Source organism: Nomascus leucogenys, chromosome 6 (assembly GCF_006542625.1).
Source record: "Nomascus leucogenys isolate Asia chromosome 6, Asia_NLE_v1, whole genome shotgun sequence".
NCBI classification, from domain to species: Eukaryota; Metazoa; Chordata; class Mammalia; order Primates; family Hylobatidae; genus Nomascus; species Nomascus leucogenys.
Genome location: NC_044386.1, coordinates 13,707,921 through 13,722,914, shown reverse-complemented (window position 1 = coordinate 13,722,914; position 14,994 = coordinate 13,707,921). Strand labels below are relative to the sequence as shown.

At 40.5% G+C, this 14,994-nt stretch overlaps 1 pseudogene across 1 annotated transcript; it reads left to right on the top strand.

Moving 5' to 3' along the window:
* Positions 1 to 3,632: 3,632 nt before the first annotated feature.
* LOC100600034 lies at positions 3,633 to 5,403 on the top strand (annotated as a pseudogene). The gene has a single exon (XR_178374.2). The product of XR_178374.2 is annotated as a T-complex protein 1 subunit zeta pseudogene (transcript).
* Positions 5,404 to 14,994: the final 9,591 nt, after the last annotated feature.

Below are 14,994 nucleotides of genomic sequence, written 5' to 3'. Positions count from 1 at the left end.
ATTGTCCTAGACGTCAGAAACTGCACCCTGAACCCTGCACCCTGAACCAGTCCCTGAACCATTCCTAAGTAGTGCTGAAATTTCACTAATTTATGAAGAAAAAAGAGAAAAATCATGGCTGGGCGCGGTGGCTCATGCTTGTAATCCCAGCACTTTGGGAGGCCGAGGGGGGCGGATCACGAGGTCAGGAGATCGAGACCACGGTGAAACCCCGTCTCTACTAAAAATACAAAAAAAATTAGCCAGGCGTGGTGGCGGGCGCCTGTAGTCCCAGCTACTCGGAGAGGCTGAGGCAGGAGAATGGCGTGAACCCAGGAGGCGGAGCTTGCAGTGAGACAACCTGGAGCCCACTGAAATTATTCAAATTAGCCGATTCTAAGCCTGCTTATCCTTTCTCACCCATTCCTGAATGCACACATCACAATCAAGGCTCTTGCCTGTGCTTTCCCCTCACTCCTGCCTCCCAGCTGACCCTGGTGCTTCCTTGTGTGGCCCTGAATGCTGTGGTGTGTGCTCCTTCCTTTTGGGAACTGTGAGTAACAAACTATCCTTTCAATGGCAGTCATCTCCTAATCTATTGACCTCACTATACCTGAATGATAATAAAACCTGCATTTTAAAACAGTACCTTAATGAGTTTTTGTTTATGTGGGTTCTGTATATTGATATTTATTGGATTATATATTAAAATTGGGGAAATTTTTGATACTAATTTTTTAAAAAAAACACATGTCACATTAGCATAAGTAACTTTTTTATATTGAAAACCTGTATTTTCCAAAACTGAAAAGTGGTGAGAAAAGTAACATTGTTCCGCAAATCTCTTTAATGTCTGCCTTAATAGAATGAAGCTAGATTTTTCAGGTCTGCTTCTGTATTCAAACAGCTGCAACATCACACTCTGCAAAACTCCACAATATATTCATGAGAGATTGAGAGTGAATAAGACAAATAACACTTATTATTAAGAAATTGGTTTTGACCTCATAGATCCACTGAAGTATCACCAGACCACATTTAAGAGTTTCTTGGCCAGGCGCGGTGGCTCACGCCTGTAATCCTAGCACTGTGGGAGGCCGAGGCGGGCAGATCACGTGAGGCCAGGAGTTCGAGACCAGTCTGGCTAACATGATGAAACCCCGTTTCCACTAAAAATACAAAAAATTAGCCAGGTGTGGTGGTGCGCACCTGTAATCCCAGCTACTCAGGAGGCTGAGGCAGGAGAATCACTTGAACCTGGGAGGCAGAAGTTGCAGTGAGTCAAGATCGTGCCATTGCACTCCACCTTGGGCAACAAGAGCAAAACTCCATCTCAAAAAAAAAAAAAGATTCTTTTCCAGTGGATAAATTCCTAGAAACAAGCAACCTCCCGAGATTGAACCAGGAAGAAATAAAATCCCTGAATATTAAAATAACTTAGAGAGTGGAATTGGATTGTTTGTAACTCAAAGGATAAATGCTTGAGGGGATGGATACCCCATTCCCCATGATGTATTTATTTCACATTGCATGCCTGTATCAAAACATCTCATTTACCCCATAAATATAGACACCTACTGTGTACCCACACAAATTTTAAAAATAAAAAGGAAAAAAAACCCCAAACATACCAATAATGAGTAACACGATTGAATCAGTAGTAAAAAATCCCCACTCCAGATGGTGAATCCATCTGGTTTTGGGCTTTATTGGGGGGTGGGGGTAAGATTTTTATTACTGAGCCAAATTCTACCAAACACATGAAAATAGATACCAAGAGGAGTTAATACCAGTCCTCATGAAACTATTCCAAAAAAGGAGGAAAGAATTCTCCCTACTCATTCTATGAGGCCAGTATCACTCTGATATGAAGAAATGGACAAGGACACAATAAAAAAAAGAACTACAGACCAATATCCCTGATGAAATTAGATACAAAAAAAAAAAAACCCTCAACAAAATACCAGCAAATCGAATCCAATAGCACATCAAAAAGATAATACACCAGGATTAGGTAGAATTTATCCCAGGGATGCAGGGATGGTTCAAACATATGCAAATCAATAAATGTGATACATCACATAAACAGAATGAACAAATACCGAATGATCCTCTCAATAGATAGGGAAAAAGCATTTGATAAAATTCAACATCCCTTCATGATAAAAATCCTCAACAAACTAGGCATAGAAGGAGCATATCTTACCTTAATCAAGGCAGTATATGACGAACTTATAGCCAGCATCATACTTAACAGGGAAAACTTGAAAGCATTCCCTCTAAGAACTGGAACAAGACAGGGATATCCTCTTTCACCAAATCTTATTCAATATAGTACTGTAAGTCCTTGCCAGAGCAGTCAGGCAAGAGAAAAAAATGCATCCAATTTGGAAAAGAGGAAGTCAAATAATTCCTATTTGCTGATGATATGGTTTTTGTTTTGTTTTTTTTTCTTTTTGAGATGAAGTCTCACTGTCACCCAGGCCGGAGTGCAGTGGTGCAATCTCGAGTCACTGCCACCTCCACCTCCCAGGCTCAAGCAATTCTCCTGCCTCAACCTCTCAAGTAGCTGGGATTACAGGCACCAGCCACAACACCTGGCTAATTTTTGTATTTTTAGGAGAGACAGGATTTCACCATTTTGGCCAGGCTGGTCTCAAACTGCTGACCTCAGGTGATCCACTGGTCTCAGCCTCCCAAAGTGCTGGGATTACAGGTGTAAGCCACCACACCTGGCCTGGTGATATGATTTTATATCTAGAAAATCCTAAAGACTTCACCAAAGAAACCTCTTAGATTTGATAAATGAATTCAGTAAAGCTTCAGGATACAAAATTAATGTACAGAAATCAGTAGTGTTTGTCTACATCAATGATTTAGCTGAGGACCAAATTAAGGAGGCAATTCTGTTTACAACAGCTACAACAAAATAAAATACCTAGCAATATATTTAACAAGTGAGGTGAATAATTTCTATAAGGAGAACTACAAAATACTGATAAATGAAATTGTAGATGACACAGATGGAAAAATATCCCATGCTCATGGATTAGAAGAATCAATATCATTAAAATGACTGTACAACCTGGCTAACATGGTGAAACCCCGTCTCTACAAAAAATACAAAAAAATAGCCAGGCGTGGTGGTGGGTGCCTGTAGTCCCAGCTACTCGGGAGGCTGAGGCAGGAGAATGTCATGAACCCAGGAGGTGGAGCTTGCAGTGATCCCAGATCGTGCCACTGCACTGCAGCCTGGGCGATAGAGCGAGACTCTGTCTCAAAAAAATAAATAAATAAAAATAAATAAACACATAGATCAATGGAGCAGAACAGATAACTCAGAAATAAAGTCACATACTTACAACCAACTGATCTTTGACAAAGTCAACAAAAATATACGCTGGGGAAAGGACACCCTATTCAATAACTAGTGCTGAGGAAACTGGATAGCCATATATAGAAGAATGAAACTGGAGCCATACATTTTACCATATGCAAAAATTAGTAACTCAAGTTGGATTAAAGACCCAAACACAAGAGCAGAAACTAAAAATCCTAGAAGAAAGTAACCCCATTTAAAAAATGGGCAAAGGGCCGCACTGGCTCTGGGCTCTCCGTGCCTTATCGCTTCCTTTTCCTCCACTGCAGCATCTATGGTGGTGGTGAAGACCCTAAACCCCAAGGCCGAGGTGGCCCGAACGGAGGCGGCCTAGCGGTTAACATCAGTATAACGTGGGGTCTGCAGGACATGCTGAGAACCAACATGGGGCCCAAGGACACCATGAAGATGCTTGTTTCTGGCACTGGAGACATCAAGCTTACTAAAGATGACAATGTGCTTCACAAAATGCAAATTCAACACGCAACAGCTTCCTTAATAGCAAAGGTAGCAACAGCCCAGGATGATATAACTGGTGATAGTACAACTTCCAATGTCCTAATCATTGAAGAGCTACTGAAACAGGTGTATCTCTACATTTCTGAAGGCCTTCATCTCAGAATAATTACTGAAGGATTTGAAGTTGCAAAGGAAAAGCCCCTTCAGTCTTTGGAAAAAGTCAAAGTAAGGAAAGAGATGGACAGGGAAACACTTATAAATGTGGCCAGAACATCTCTTCGTACTAAAGTTCATGCTGAACTTGCAGATGCCTTAACAGAGGCTGTAGTGGACTCCATTTTGGCCATTAAAAGACAAGATGAATCTATTGATCTCTTCATGGTTGTGATCATGGAGATGAAACATACATCTGAAACTGATACAAGCTTAATCAGAGGGCTTGTTTTGGACCACGGAACACGGCATCCTGATATGAAGAAAAGGGTGGAGGATGTATACATTCTCAAATGTAACGTGTCATTAGAATATGAAAAAACATAAGTGAATTCTGGCTTTTTTTTACAAGACTGCAGAAGAGAGAGAAAAACTCATAAAAGCTGAAAGAAAATTCATTGAAGAGTTAAAAAATAGAACTGAAAGTCTGTGGTGATCCAGATAAAGGATTTATTGTTATTAACCAAGAGGGAATTGACTCCCTTTCCTTAGATGCTCTTGCAAAAGAAGGCATAGTCACTCTGCACAGAGCTAAAGGAGAAATATGGAGAGGCTGACTCTTGCTTGTGGTGAGGTAGCCCTGAATTCTTTTGATAACCTAAATCCTGACTGCTTAGGACATGCAGGACTTGTATATAAATATACATTGGGAGAAGAGAAGTTCACCTTTATTGAGAAATGTAACAATACTAGCTCTGTCACATTATTGATCAAAGGACCAAATAAGCACACACTCATTCAGCTCAAAAGATGAAGTAAGGGATGGCTTGAGGGCTGTCAAAAATGCTATTGATGAGGGCTGTGTGTTTCCAGGTGCTGGTGCTGTGGAAGTAGCAATGGCAGATGCCCTGATTAAATATAAGCCCAGTGTAAAGGGCAGGGCACAGCTTGGAGTCCAAGCATTTGCTGATATGTTGCTCATTATTCCAAAGGTTCTTGCTCAGAACTCTGGTTTTGACCTGCAGGAAACATTAGTTAAAATTCAAGCAGAATGTTCAGAATCAGGTCAGCTTGTGGATGTGGACCTGGACACAGCTGAGCCAATGGTAGCAGCAGAAGTAGGCATATGGGATGACTATTGTGTAAAGAAACAGCTTCTTCACTCCTGCACTGTGATTGCCACCAACATTCTCTTGGTTGATGAGATCATGCAAGCTGGAATGTCTTCTCTGAAAGGTTGAATTGAAGTTTCCCCTGTATCTGAATCTTGAAGACTCTGCGAAGTGATGCAGAGGAATACAGCTGTGGAATTTTTGTCCAAGCTTCAAATGATTTTCAGAGGAATTTTCCCATATGAAAAAAGGAGAGAACACTGGCATCTGTTGAAATTCAGAAGTTCTGAAACTATAATTACGGTATTTTTTTTAATTGCACTGAAGTGTACACACATAAAGCAGGTCTTTTACCCAGTGAACAGGATATTTTGATTTAGTGGCAGTGACATAAAATTCCTATTAGATAAACATGTTACCTACCTTGTTATTAAATATTCCTTGAAAAAAAAATGAGCAAAGGACAGGAACAGACATTTCTCAAAAGAAGACATGCAAGTGACCAACAAGCATATGAAAAAATGCTCAACATCACTAATCATCAGAGAAATGCAGATTAACATCATAATGAGATACCATCTTATGCCACCCAGAATTGCTATCATTAAAATGTCAGAAAACGAAAGATGTTGGCAAAGATGTAGAGAAAGGGGAATGTTTTACGCATTGTTGGTGGGAATGTAAATTAGCACAACCTTTATGGAAAACAATATGGAGATTTCTCAAAGAACTAAAATAGAACTACCATTTGACCCAGCAATCTCACCAGTAGGTATATAGCTGAAGGGACAGAAATCAACATATCAAAAAGATACTTGTACTCAGATGTTTATCACAGCACTATTCACAATAGCAAAGATATATACTTAAACCAAGTGTCCATCAGCCGAAGATTGGATCAAGAATATGTGATGTGTGTGTATGTATATGTGTATATATATACACATATACACACACTCATCATGGAATACTACTCTACTATAAAAAAGAATGAAGTCTTCTTTTGCAGCAACGTGGACAGAACTGGAGGACATTATCCTAACTGAAATAACTCAGAAAGTCAAATATTGCATGTTCTCACTTATAAGTGGCAGCTAAACAGTAGGAACATATGGACACACAGAGTAGAATAATAGACACTGAAGACTGCACAAGGTGGGAGTGTGGGAGGGGAATGAGGGTTGTTAAATCACCTATTGAGCACAGTGTTACTATTCAGCTGATGGGTACACTAAAAACCCAGACTTCACTACTATGCAAAATCTGTACTTTTGTCCCCTAAATATGTTTTAAAAATTTTTTTAAAGATTGTCTTCTTTGGATGGGCATGGTGGCTCACACCTGTAATCCCAGCACTTTGGGAGGCAAAGGCGGGTGGATCACCTGAGGTCGGGAGTTTGAGACCAGCCTGACCAACATGGAGAAACCCCATCTCTAATAAAAATACAAAGTTAGCCGGGCGTGGTGGCACATGCCTGTAATCCCAGCTACTCAGGAGGCTGAGACAGGAGAATAGCTTGAATCTGGGAGGCGGAGGTTGCGGTGAGCCGAGATCATGCCATTGCACTCCAGCCTGGGCAACAAGAGCAAAACTCTGTCCAAAAAAAAAAAAAGATTGTCTTCTTCATTTTTTGAATGGTCATAATCTTAATGCAGGTCCTCTAGAAAACAGAGCATTATACTTTGAGAGGTGAAAACCCAGAACAAAGAGTGAGAGAAAAAAGAGATTTGAGGCAAGGAAAAGAGCTGGAGCAAAGTGACACAATGTGCTACTGTGTTGGCTACCACTTCATACAAAACTTCAAAAAACAAACATAAAGATATGGCAGGTCATTCAGCCACATGTGCTGCCTAGCACATGAGAATTCTCCAGAACGGCTGCAAGGAAGAACTGCATCTCAGAGTTTCCACGGGAGGGAGAATCTTGCTGCCTGCCTCCCTCTATTTCCTAGTTCCTATTAATCAAGGATCTCCCCACAGAAAGCTAGCTCATCTACATTTTTGAGTAGTTTCATCAAGCCCTTCAGCAGCCACTCAGGAGGCCAAACTCAGTTCTGCATGGTGTATGCAGTGTTTCATCCAAGCCCAGAGTTGGGGCGTGATGCAGTACGTAGGGCATGTGAATTGGAAAAGAAGTCAGATTATCCCTTTTCAAGCCTGGGCATTCTACTCAGATTTCAGCTAGCCTGACAAAGATGGTAGAGAAGGCTCGGTCTGGGAAGTGGGTGAAACCTTCAGAAGTAAAGAGAGGCTGGGCACAGTGGTTCATGCCTATTAATCCTAGCACTTTGGGAAGCCAAGGCAGGAGGATTGCTTGAGCCCAGGAGTTTCGGATCAGCTTGGGCAACATGGCAAGACCCTGACTCTACCAAAAATTTAAAAACTTTAAAAGGCTGCAGGGCAGTCGAGGGAAACAGTCTGAAAGTGTCTAACATTGTAAATGACATTTGTATAATGCTCAGAACTACTGCTCTAAGTACAGAGGTGGCGCTCCTAAAGTGGTAACATTTCTTGAAAGGAATATAATCTATGAAGATCATTGGGAGAGTACATTTTAATAGTCATATAAATAATCACATTTTAAATGAAATATAATGAACATATGTAGTAACTGAATAACATAATTTATCCAACTTGAACCTTGACAGATGAGTCTTAGCCTACAGCAACTAGTCTTAGCCTATAACAAATATGATGCAACAGATAGTATGCTTGATATTCATTGTATCCAACTCTCAATGCTATTTAATACACTTTATTATTCAGACTCTAATTTGCTTAAAAATCAGTTGGAGTGAATTATACTACAGTTTGTTTTGCTAATGAAATATGTAAAAGCTTTCAAATCACTGTGAAAAGAATGAGAACCCAAGATAAATTCATAATGGCAGTCGATTGAGAGATAGCTCTTCCAGATAATGTTTCATTAAAGTTAACACTGGAAAATGGCCGGAGATGGAAGCTGGCATGGGTTTTGCTTATTACAAGACCATTTTGCACTTGTTATTTTGAAGAACAAAAAGTATGAGCTCTACTAGTTAATACTCAAAAACAAGGAAAATCATTGCTTCCTGCTAACGGTCTTAAATATTGAACTATGGAACATCTTTGTTTCCATTGAATCTCTCTTGAGATTTCAAACTACTTATTCCTGTTGTATTCATTGTGACTTTCAAGGTTTATCACATGACTTGCCATGGGTGTGTGTATATGTGTGTTTAGAGAGTGGTTATTTCAAGTGGCTTGTGGAAGAGCAGAAATCCTCAGCAAACAATATTGAAACTGTGTCAACAATTGAGAATGTATATGTAAGTTGTCACCTTTAAAGCAAACTGGAGTCTTTCAGCTGAACAAGACAAAGTATATTAGGCATGGCTGCGGGAACAGCATTCCCCAAGGCCTTACCAGAGGTAAAGCATTACCTACAAATCCCATGAAGTGGAGGCAGATAATGGAGAATGCAATTCTAATGGCCAGAAGTCACACCAACCTATTTCTCATGCAGCTCTCTAAGATCCACACAGTTTATCATGTCCCCTTGATTCAAAATTCATTCTTTTGCTGATACCTAAACACCCATGACTTTCAAATATTAATCTCCAACCCCAATGTCTCTACAAGTTCCAGACCATATATTCACAGTAGGACCTCAAAATCATCATGCCTCAAAAAGAATCTATCACCTATCCTTGCAAGTCTACCTTCCTTTCTATAGTTTCTATTTTAGTTGATCATATTGCAATCCACTTACTCTCTTAAGCTAGTCATTTCATGCATCCCTTCAAAAATTTTTTTTGTATGGTAGGCCCTGGGGATACAACAGTAAACAAAGCAAAATCCCTTTCCTCATGGATCTTACATTCCAGTGAAATAGACAATAAATTGTGTGTGTGTGTATGTGTGTGTCAAGTTCAGTGGAAAAAAATGAAGGAGAATAAAGGGGTAGTGACTGACAGATATTGTTTGTTGTTGTTGTTGTTTTTACTTTGAGTTCCGGGATACATGTGCAGAACTCACAGGTTACATAGGTGTGTATGTGTGCTGTGGCGGTTTGTCACATGGGGTGTGTGTGCTGTGGCGGTTTGTCACATAGGGGTATGTGTGCTGTGGCGCTTTGTCACGTAGGTGTGTGTGCTGTGGCGGTTTGTCACATGGGGTGTGTGTGCTGTGACACTGTCACATAGATGCGTGTGTGCTGTGGCGGATTGTCACATAGGGGTGTGTGTGCTGTGGCAACTTGTCACATAGCTGTGTGTGCTGTGGCAGTTTATCACAGAGGGGTGTGTATGCTGTGGCGGTTTGTCACATAGGGGTGTGTGTGCTGTGGCGGTTTGTCACATGGGTGTGTGTGCTGTGGCGGTTTGTCACACAGGGGTGTGTGTGCTGTGGTGGTTTGTCACATAGGGGTGCATGTGCTGTGGCGGTTTGTCACATAGGTGTGTGTGCACGCTGTGGTGGTTAATTACATAGGTGTGTGTGTGCTGTGGTGGTTTGCTGCACCTATTGACCCATTCTCTAAGTTCCCTCCCCTCCCTGACCCCCAGATTTTCTGTTTGGCATAGATTATCAGAGAAGGCCTCAGACATTCCAGATTTGTATTTAATTCTTCTTTCTTCTTTGCCTCCCATGTCCAACTGGTCACTCAACCCTCTCATTTTATCTCATTCTATCTCTCATAATTCCAACTGAAGTCGTTCTTTTAAATTCAAATGACTATTCCCCATTCAGTATCAGTAATGCTCTTCACAATTTGGTCCAGACTACCTTTTTTTATTTTTATTTATTTATTTTTTTTAAGACGGAGTCTTGCTCTGTCAGCCAGGCCAGGTTGGAGTAGAGTGGCACAATCTCAGTTCACTGCAACCTCTACCTCCGGGCTCAAGCAATTCTCCTGCCTCAGCCTCCCAAGTAGCTGGGATTACAGGTGTGTGCCACCATGCCTGGCTAATTTTTGTATTTTTAGTAGAGACAAGGTTTCACCATGTTGGCCAGGCTGATCTCGAACTCCTGACCTCAGGTAATCCTCCTGCCTCGGCCTCCCAAAATGCCAGGCTACCTTTTAATCTCTAACTTCTACCATTCCCCAGTTGCCTATGATGATTTTTTTTTTCCATCTCCATTGGTTCCCAATGTAGATTGGTATAAAACTGCTTTATTAGTATTTGTTTTTCATTAGGCCTCCTATTATAATGTGATCTCCTCTTGAATACAGACTGTATCATTCATCTTTACATCCCCACATCTAGTCCAGTTCCTGGCATGCAGTAAGTAACAAGTAAATGTTTGCTTGCTTCATTTGAAATTAATAAAAATTTATTGAAGTTTAATTTCCTCATTGTTCTTTGGGTTTTTGTTTTGTTTTGTTTTTGTTTTTGTTTGAGACAGAGTCTTGCTCTGTTGCCAGGCTGGAGGGCAGTGGCGTAATCTCGGCTCACTGCAATCTCCGCCTCCCAGGTTCAAGCAGTTCTCCTGCCTCAGCCTCCTGAGTAGCTGGGATTACAGGCACGCGCCACCAGCTAATTTTTGTATTTTTAGTAGAGACGGGGTTTCCCTATGTTGGCCCAGGATGGTCTCCTTCTCTTGACCTCGTGATCTGCCCACCTCTGTGTCCCAAAGTGCTGATTACAGGTGTGAGCCGCCACGCCTGGCCTATTTCCTCCTTTTTCTTTTAATGAAAGTTAGCTCTGTAAAAATTTCAGTGTCTGTCTTTCTGACTATTGCCCTTGGAGACATCCCAGCAGTGTGAAGTAATGGAGACCACTCAGCTGATAGGAATTTTTTTTCCCCAAGTGTCATCATAATTGCTAGTGAGTTTCCAGAAGCTTTGTGAAGTTCAGGTAAAACATGGTCAGCTGTGTGCCTGCTCTAAGATTTTTGACAAATAAGAGACGAAGGCTGGCAGAGCCCATGTTTCTGAAATGCTCTCATGTCTGAAATAACGTATGGCAGGGTAATGACAAAAGTAGCAACTAAAGAAACCTTTTAAACCTGCCTTCCTCTTACCCCATTATATAAAGGTTTGTTGAAGACTGTCAATTCTCATGACCCAGTAGTTAATAATGGTTAAACTAACAAAACACCTAAAGCAAAACAAAAGCAAAAACTGTGATTCTGGTGATACCACCAGAGAAAAGCTCAAAGCCAGCTTTATTGAATCCTTCATGTAGCATCCTCAAGAGACAGAAAATTAGACCAGGTGCAGTGACTCATGCCTGTAATCCCAGCACTTTGGGAGGCCGAGGTGGATCATTTGCGGTCAGGAGTTCGAGACCAGCCAGGCCAACATGGTGAAACCCCGCCTCTACTAAAACTACAAAAATTAGCCAGGCATGGTGATGGGCACCTGTAGTCCCAGCTACTCAGGAGGCTAAGGCAGGAGAATCGCTTGAACCTGGGAGGTAGAGGTTGCAGTGAGCCGAGATTGTGCTACTGCACTCCAGTCTGGGCAACAGAGCAAGACTCTGTCTCAAAAAAAAAAAAAAAAAAAAAAAAAAAAAAAAGAGAGAGAAAATTAGAGCAGCAGTTCCAATTACCTTCTAGTGATATCAGAAATAGAACTCAGATCTTCTGACTTCCACTATGTATTTATTTTAAAAAATAAACCTACCCAGGAATTATTTGGATAAAATATAAAAAGTACTTCAGATGATGCTGTTCTGACTGTAATAAACTAGGGCAAAATAATTTAAAGTTTTAAATATTGAATGGGAATTTCAGATCTTTGTAAATGAAATGGCCCATGAACTATTATATCACTATCATTTCTAATAAAGTAACCATTTGAAAATCATTTCTGTCTAATAACCATTTGGAAAATATTAATATTTACCCTTTTGAACAAATTAATATCTTAATATTAAATGTTTAAGGCTGGACACGGTGGCTTATGCCTGTAATCCCAGCACTTTGGGAGGCTGAGGAGGGTGGATCACTTGAGGTCAGGAGTTCAAGACCAGCCTGGCCAACAAGGTGAAACCCCGTCTCTACTAAAAATACAAAAATTAGCCGGGTGTGGTGCTGTGTACCTGTAGTCCCAGCTACTTGGGAGGCTGAGGTAGGAGGATCACCTAAGCCTGGGAGGTCGAGACTGCAGTGAGCTATGATCATGCCACTGCACTGTATAACCTGGGCAACAGAGGGAAACTCCATCAAAAAACAAAACAAAAAAAGTTTAAATAATTCTTCAATTACATTGATACCAATTTTTGTTTTTAGCAGGAAGAACATTCCTTTAAGCCCATAGTAGAGAACAGCCAGTATAGAGGAGATATATTTTCAGCTCAGCACTATGAGAATTAGAAGATATTTTTCAACTTAATGTAGGTGCTGGGTAAATACTGTATGGGAATGTTTTAAGAGAATAAATATGATCTTGGTTAACTCACTAGTGTTTTTTTTATTCTGCTTTTCACTAAGGGGGAAAAGCTTTTGCAGAAGGTAATAGTTTACATTTTAAAAATAATTTAATTTCTATCTGTGTGAAAGGAATACATTTTCTTACCAAATAACAGATTTTGAAAACAGGAGCTTAATACCTGTTAGGGTAGAAAACAGTTCTGTGCTTCCATTTACTTTTTTTCTGGCTATCATTTCCAACCAGAGTTTGTTTTATTGAGAAGAAAGTAGGCTCAAGATAATGAGACAGGTGAAGCACTGGGGGCATGTCTCTTCTGCAGATACAGATGTCACTTATGCTGTGTCATCTAGTTTCATAAACAAGTATTTTACCAGAGAGAAACTGAGTTTTATTTCATATGGTATTTCCCAATGATTATGTAGTGAAATGACTTCCCTGTTTCATAATGAGCTACTCAGAGCATAGATATTGAAATTCTCACTATGTTTATATTAACAAACCCTTGGAGAGTTACTGAGGAAAGGATTGGGAAGAATCAGAAAGATCGCCTTTGAAAATAGTCCTTTACACAATGAAGAAAGTGAAAAGATGACCCACAGAATGGGAGAAAACATTTGCGAATCATATACTAATAAGGGACTTGTATCAGAATACATAAATAACTCTTCTACCTCAACAGTAAAAAGAAAAATAATCCAACTTTTAAAACATGGGCAAAGAGGCTGGGCATGGTGGCTCACACCTGTAATCCCAGCACTTTGGGAGGCTGAGGCAGGCTGATCATCTGAGGTCAGGATTTCAAGACCAGCCTGGCTAACATGGTGAAACCCCATCTCTACTTAAAATACAAAAATTAGCTGGGTAGTGGCACGTGCCTGTAATCCCAGCTACTCAGGAGGCTGAGGCAGGAAAATCACTTGAACCCAGTAGGCAGAGTGGCTGCAGTGAGCTGAGGTCATGCCACTGAACTACAACCTGGGTAACAAAGTGAGACTCCATCTGATATGGTTTGGCTGTGTCCCCACCCAAGTGTCATCTGAAATTGTAGCTCTCATAATTCCCACATGTTGTGGGAGGGACCTGGTGGGAGATAATTGAATCATGGGGGTGGTTTCTCCCATACTGTTCTCGTGGTAGTGAATAAATCTCACAAGACCTGATGGTTTTATAAGGGGTTGCCACTTTCACTTGGCTGTCATTTTTCCTTTTGCCTGCTGCCGCGTAAGATGTGCCTTTCGCCTTCTGCCATAATTGTGAGCCCCTCTCCCCCCCAGCCACGTGGAGCTGAGTCCATTAAACCTCTTTTTCTTTATAAATTACCCAGTCTCGGGGATGTCTTTATCAGCAGCATGAAAATGGACAAACATACTGCCTCAAAAAGGGGGGGCAAATAATTCAAATAGACATTTCTCCAAAGAAGATAACAAGTGGCCAATAAATATATGAAAAAATGCTCAACATTATTAGTTATCAGGAATATGTAAGTGCAAATGAAAACCATAATGAGATACAACTTCACACCTACTAGAATGACCACAATCAAGAACACAGACAATAACAAATGTTGGAGAGGATGTAAAGAAATTAGAACCCTTGTACATGTGAGAATGTAAAATAGTGCCACTGCTTTGGAAAAGTATCTGCAGTTCCTCAAAATGTTAAACAAAGGAATGGTATAGCCCAGCAATTCCACTCCTAGATGTATACCCAAGAGACCTGAAAACATCCCCATACAAAAAACTTATACATGGATGCTCACAGCAACATTATTTGTAATAGCCAAAAAATAGAAACAACTCAAATATCCACCAACTGAGGAATAGATAAATAAAATGTAGTATATCAGTTGGACATGGTGGCTCATGCCTCTAATCCCATCACTTTGAGAGGCTGAGGCAGGTGGATCACTTGAGTCCAGGAGTTCAATTCCAGACTGACCCGCATAGAAAACCTCGTTGCTACAAAAAATTAGCCGGGTGTGGTGGTGCATGCCTGTAGTCCCAGCTATCTGGGAGGCTGAAGCGAGAGGATCATTTGAGTGCAAAGGTTGAGGCTGCAGTGAGCCATGATTGCACCACTGTACTCCAGCCTGGGTGGTGGAGTGAGACCCTGTCTCAAAACAAACAAAAAAACTCCAAACAATGGACTATTATTTGTCAATAAAAAGAAATGAAGTACTGAGGCATATTACTACATGGATAATCCTTGGAAACATTATGCTACCTGAAAGAAGCCAGTCACGAAGGAACATGTAGTGTTTGATTCCCATCTATATGAAGTGTTCAGAATAGGCAAATCTATAAAGACAAAGTAAATTTGTGGTTGCCGGAGGCTGAGGGTTTGGGGAATGGGGAGCGACTGTTGGTGGATACAGAGCTTTATTTGATGGTAATAAAAATGTTCCAAATTTAGATCGTGGTGAAGGTTCCACAACTTTGTAAATATATTACTATCCACTGAATTATACATTTTAAAAGGTGAATTTAATGATATGTAAATAACTCAATAAAGCTATTTTTAAAATCAATATTTGAATGCTTAAAAAGGAAAATTTG